This window comes from Schistocerca gregaria, chromosome 2 (genome assembly GCF_023897955.1).
Source record: "Schistocerca gregaria isolate iqSchGreg1 chromosome 2, iqSchGreg1.2, whole genome shotgun sequence".
In the NCBI taxonomy this organism is placed as follows: domain Eukaryota; kingdom Metazoa; phylum Arthropoda; class Insecta; order Orthoptera; family Acrididae; genus Schistocerca; species Schistocerca gregaria.
Genome location: NC_064921.1, coordinates 457,243,748 through 457,250,135, shown reverse-complemented (window position 1 = coordinate 457,250,135; position 6,388 = coordinate 457,243,748). Strand labels below are relative to the sequence as shown.

The window sequence follows — 6,388 nt, the reverse complement described above, 5'->3', positions numbered from 1 at the left end:
TGTAAGGAAAGCAAAGAAAAGGCTGCGATTTAGTGGCAGAACGCATAGAAGATGCAACAGATCCTATAAAGAGACTGCCTACATCAGCCTTGTCCGTCCTCTTCTAGAGTATTCTATTAGTTACTTGGTTGGTGGATTTGGGGGAAACGGGCCAAACAGCGAGGTCATCCGTCCCGTCGGATTAGGGAAGGATGGGGAGGAAAGTCGGCCGTGGCCTGTCAAAGGAACGGTTCAGATAGTTCAAACGGCTCTGAGCACTATGGGACTTAACATCAGAGGTCATCACTCCCCTAGAACTTAGAACTACTTAAACCTAACTAACCTAAGGCCATCGCACACTTCCATGTCCGAGGCAGGATTCGAACCTGACTGATCCGCCTAGAAACGCTCAGTCACACAGGTCGGCCGTCAAAGGAACCATCCCCGCATTTGCCTGAAGCGATTTAGGAAAATCACGGACAACCTAAATCAGGAGGCCGGACGCGGGTTTAAACCGTCGACCTCCCGAATGCGAGACCAGTGTGCTAACCAATGCGCCACCTCGTTCGGTAGCATTGCTGTATGCTAGGGGAGCCACATCAATGGATTGCCGGAAGACATCGAGAAACTTCAAGGACGGGCAGCTCGTTTCGTATTATCGCGAAATAGGGGAGGGTGTGCCACGGGTATGATACACGAGTTGTGGTGGCAGTCATTAAAAGAACAGCGTTCTTCTTTGCGGTAGACTCTTTCCACGAAATTTTAATCACCAACTTTCTTCTCCGAATTCGAAAAACATTTGTTGGCGCCCGCTTACATAGGGAGAAAATACCTTTTCCATAAAAGAATAGAGTCAGAGCTCTTAAGGAAAGATTTAAGCGTCCGCTTTTCCTGGGCGTAGCTCGAGAGTGGAAGGTAGGGAGATGGTTCGATGAATCCTCTGCTAGGTAATTAATTGTGAATTGCAGAGTAGTCGTAGATGTAGATTTAAATTTGCTTATTCGAGGCATGCTGCCACTGGATGGTAAGTCCGCAACTTGGTGGTAGGGTCCTATGGGACCAAACTACTGAGTTCATCGGTTCCCAAGCCTACACATTACTTATTCGAACATAAACTAACTTACGCTAAGGACAACACACACACCCATGCTCGAGGGAGGATTCGAACCTCCGACGGGGGAAGCCGCGCGGACCGTGACAAGACGCCCTAGACCGCTCGGCTACCAGTCCGCAACTGTTAAGTACTGAGGAAATTGGATAATTTTCTTATTTCGTCCTTCTCAATTGCATTGATACAAAATTCAGCTATAGTGGTTACCCTTTTCGAGCTGACCTGTCCAATTTCAAACCACACACCCTGCAGTCAACGGCAATTTCTCGTACAACACGGTGCCAAAGGGCACAGCAAATTGTACAGTGGGCAACAAGTACCCTCAGTGATCTTAGAGTATGCGTCCGTTGTTAGTGACTGATACAGCCAAACAAGTAGCAACGGGCGTATAGTCAAAGATCAGTGAGGGTACTTGTTGCCCACTATACACTTTGATGTGAGCTTTGGCATCGTATTGTATGAATATTGGTAGCAAGGTGCATGGCGTGTAAAAATGGGCGCGTCAGACTGACGTCGGTAACCACTACAGCACACTAGAGCAAAGTCCAAACTGAGACGGACGAAATAAAAAATTATCCAGCTTTCTCGGCAGATTTAATACTTACATTTAAGTCTCTTAATTCGCGAAGAGAAGTTGCCAATCAGCTGAATCTTCTTCTCAAGGGCTTAAGCTAATAGTGTTATGCCATTTTATTGTCTCAGTAATGAAAAATGATTTGGTTGAGAAATTTGCCTTGACCAAGCCGCTGGACGTTTCCATTCTTCGCTCCACAAGAACTGGAAAAACTAATGAAAAATGTATTGCTCTTCACTCATATCATCCAATGTTTGTCTGACATTATAGTCATGGTGTCCTGAGATGATATTCCATGGTTTCTGGAAAAAACTGATGGTGTTGTTTCTTCGTCGAAACTGTATTTATACAGGTTCAAATGGCTCTGATACTATGGGACTTAACATCTGATGTCAGCAGTCCCCTAGAAGTTAGAACTACTTAAACCTAACTAACCTAAGGACATCACACACATCCATGCCCGAGGCAGGATTCGAACCTGCGACCGTAGTAGTCGCGCGGTTCCGGATTGAAGCGCCTAGAACCGCTCGGCCACCGCGGCCGGCAGTATTTATACAGGATGTAAGGGGTATAATTGGAGGTATTTATATTGGTGACTGGGGCAACGGCCTTGCCGCACTGGATACACAGGTTCCCGTTAGATCACCGAAGTTAAGCGCTGTCGGGCGTGGCCGGCACTTGGATGGGTGACCATGCGGGCCGTCATGTGCTGTTGCCATTTTTCGGGGTGCACTCAGCCTCGTGATGCCAACTGAGGAGCTACTCGACCGAATAGTAGCGGCTCCGGTCAAAGAAAACCATCGTAATGACCGGCAGAGCGGTGTGCTGACCACACGCCCCTCCTATCCCCATCCTCATGTGAGGATGACACGGCGGTCGGATGGTCCCGATGGGCTACATGTGGCGTGATGATGGAGTGCTATTGGTGACCAGGGATAGTGTACTGAACAACTTTACATCAGTATTTACGTCATTCACAGACTAATAATTATAGCTCTTACAAGTCGTATGTTTTTACTTTGAGTAGTAAGTACAAGTACATGAGGCAAGAGCACGTCATTAATGCTTATTTTCCGCTGGGCATCAGATAAGCGTGGGCACGTGAATACAAAGTAGTTACTCTATACTGATAGGCGTAGTCCACTTAGTGGTGAATTTACGACTGCGCAGAAAACATCAGATGGTATATTATATGACGTTTTTGCGGGAAGAATGTTCCAAACAGAAAAGAAATCAACACACTGATGCGTGTACATATTAAAATACCACATATAAAACTATCTGCATTTATACCAGTTGCATCATGTACAAATTGCAATAGATTATGGAGATAGAGTTCAGGTTATAAAGTTCCACTTCAAACAAGACGTCAAACACAAACTCACACACACTAGTCAAGCATGAATTCCACTGGTGTGATGGTGGTGAAAACAAAAACAAAGAGCGTAAGAAAAAGACAGGAAGGTGAGAGCGACACTGGAGCTATCAGTGTGTCCTATCAGCAGACCGCGACTCACCCCAGGGAAACTCTGACGTCGAAACCTCCCAGGAAGATCGCCACAAGCTTCCGTGTTACCTGGCGAGAACTGTTGGCGCTCTGACGTCGATTTGTGAACTGCACTGTCAGTGTCAGGGACATACGGCGATAGAGACGAACATGCTCGAAAACTGATAGTGGTGAAAGGCACGTTTTACGAGCACTTTCAGGGAAAGCACTTTAACAGAACTACTCGTCCTGAGGTCTGAATGCATCCAGCGAGATATATGTCGAAAAGCTACAAAACACACGCGCTAGATATTCTCCGCCAAATTTTTTCTTGGGTTAAGAAATATACAGCGAATAGGTTATTAGCTGTATTAACTAGAAACGCATAATGGACGCCATTCTTCTCATAAGAAGGTAGCTGCAGATTGCAATTCTCGAGCCTAATAAAAAATACAAATATGTTATAAACATGCATAAACACATTCACTACGAGAAAGTGATAGGATCTGCTACAACGGCACGATGAAAAGCTCTCAGCCTAGCATAGAGATGGAGCTGACATATATGAAATTTTATATTTGTCACGTTAATGTACATGGTGCAATGACATACGTGAAGTGATGACTTGTTCAGTTGAATATTTTATTGTCCGTACGGTTTTTTAAGAAGTCGTGTTACGTATCTGCATCTACATGGATACTCTGCAAATCACATTTAAGTGCCTGGCAGAGGGTTCATCGAACCACCATCACAATTCTCTATTATTCCAGTCTCGTACAGAGCGCGGAAAGAATGAACACCTATATCTTTCCGTACGTGCTCTGATTTCCCTTATTTTATCTTGGTGATCGTTCCTCCCGATGTAAGTCGGTGGCAACAAATTATTTTCGCATTCGGAGGAGAAAGTTGGTGATTGGAATTTCGTGACAAGATTTCGTCGCAACGAAAAACGCCTTCCTTTTAATGATGTCCAGCCCAAATCCTGTATCATTTCTGTGACACTCTCTCCCATATTTCGTGGTAATACAAAACATGCTGCCTTTCTTTGAACTTTTTCGATGTACTCCGTCAGCCCTATTGATAAGGATCCCACACCTCGCAGCAGTATTCTAAAAGAGGACGGACAAGCGTAGTGTAGGCAGTCTCCTTAGTAGATCTGTTACATTTTCTAAGTGTCCTGCCAATAAAACGCATTTCCTATGTGTTCCTTCCAATTTAAGTTGTTCGTAATTGTAATACCTAAGTATTTAGTTAAATTGTATATTACAAACAAATGTTATGGGCGCCAATGACAACTTTTCCAGAGTTGGTGAAGGCTTACAAATAGGTGGCTCTGTCATTTCAAACTATTAAAGCTTAATAAAACCGTGATCGTAATTTTCTTGTGGATGATTCGCATAAACGATGAGACAAAAATATAAATAGGAGTACAAATAAAAACGTCTGAGAAGTGGACAATACAGCACTGAACGACTTACGTTTGAAGATCTATGGAGTAACTGACGCCTAGGGTATGACGGAACAAAGATTATCCGGTATTTTCAATGAAGAATCAAGTAAGGAAATACCTTGTACCATAAGACAGCGGTATTTGTTTAAAATGGCCAAACAAGCTGAAAGCGAAACGTCTGGTCTGGTTTTGAAATGAAGTGGCCAAAACTGTACCTTGGCAATCGTATGAGTTTTCTGGAAAAGTCTAGAATTTTTTAATATATCATTTTCCATCAATACATTGAATGTGCCCACAAAAGTGATTTGTGAAAGAGAATTGTGAGAGATATGAAGTAAGAATAGCTAAAATATCGATTTCCTTTACCGGACTTAGCAACCTCCTTGTTTGATAAATCCTCTGACTGAAAGAAATGTGACGGGGAAACAATTCTGAGTTCACTGAAGAAACTATGGCAATCGTAGATATTCTTCAGACATTCCAGAATCTTAAACAGTAGATGCAACCTATTCACTGACAAACATTTTGGGCGCGCGCGTTAACTTAGGAGACTTCATAGAAAATAAGTGAACAATACGAAGTTTTTATTTAGTGACGACCGCAAATTGTTGCAAAAACTTCACTTTACCAGTTTTGGTATATGACTTGCTAAATCTGGTGAAGTGAAAATTTTTGTAAAAATGAAGTAAAACTAAAGGGAGTCCAAAGACCTCAATATGTCAATCTTAAGGGGAATAAATGAATTTTTGGCCTAAATAGCAACACATTCACTGTTGTATTGAAAACTATCACCGTTGCCTCATAGAGCATAAACCGACTTAAAAATATTTTTCTCTTTTCGCCATTTTGAAACAAAACAGATACGAAATAAGTGGCCTGAACACTAAAAGGTTTTAACTAATTGTAACTGAGGTTTGAAATTGCATTTTGATTCTTTTTTCTCGGGGCTCAAGTTCGTCCGTTATCTTAAAATTACCATTCATTTTTTGCATAAACAACTATGACTCTAGAACTGATAGCAAACAAAATGCTCTACTTTTCAACGAATTGCACTCCAATAATAAACTGAAGAGCCAAAGATACTGATACACCTGCTTAATATCATGTAGGGCCCCTATGAGCACGCGGAAGTGCCGCAACGTGACGTGGTATGGATTCGACTAATGTCTGACGTAATGCTGCAGGAAATTGACACCACGAATCCTGCTGGGCTGTCCATAAATCCGTAAAAGTACGAGATGGTGGAGCTCTCTTCTGAAGAGCACATTGCAAGGCATCCCAGATATACTCAATAACGTTCCGGTCAGGGGAGTTTCAACTCAGAAAAGTGTTCCTGGAGCCACTCTGTAGCAATTCTGGACAGCTCTCATTGCCCAAGTCAGTCGGAATTCACAATAGACATGAATGGATGCAGACGATCAGACAGGATGCTTACGTATATGTCACCTGTCACAGTCGTATCTAGACGTATCAGGGGCCCCATATCACTCCAACTGCACATACCCCACACCATTACAGAGCCTCCATCAGCTTGAGTAGTGCAATACATATGAATTCTTTGTGACAAATTTCCCTTAAAAAGAATAAAATACACTGCGAAAGGTAATTTGGCACGTTAGATTTAGAAGTAATATATTCGAAATGATGATGCATAAAAAATGCTTTTCATATAAAAGTTGATTCGTAAATTGATGATCATGAAAACAGTATAATCAACTTCAGTAATGATTTGAAATTTTGCAAAATACTCCACTACCATTAACTTACTTTGAAAAATGAAAACTTTTG

General features: G+C 42.4%; 1 pseudogene; it reads left to right on the top strand.

Annotated features, from left to right (window-relative positions):
- The first annotated feature begins 2,264 nt into the window (after positions 1 to 2,264).
- Positions 2,265 to 2,382, top strand: LOC126337308 (5S ribosomal RNA; annotated as a pseudogene).
- Positions 2,383 to 6,388: the final 4,006 nt, after the last annotated feature.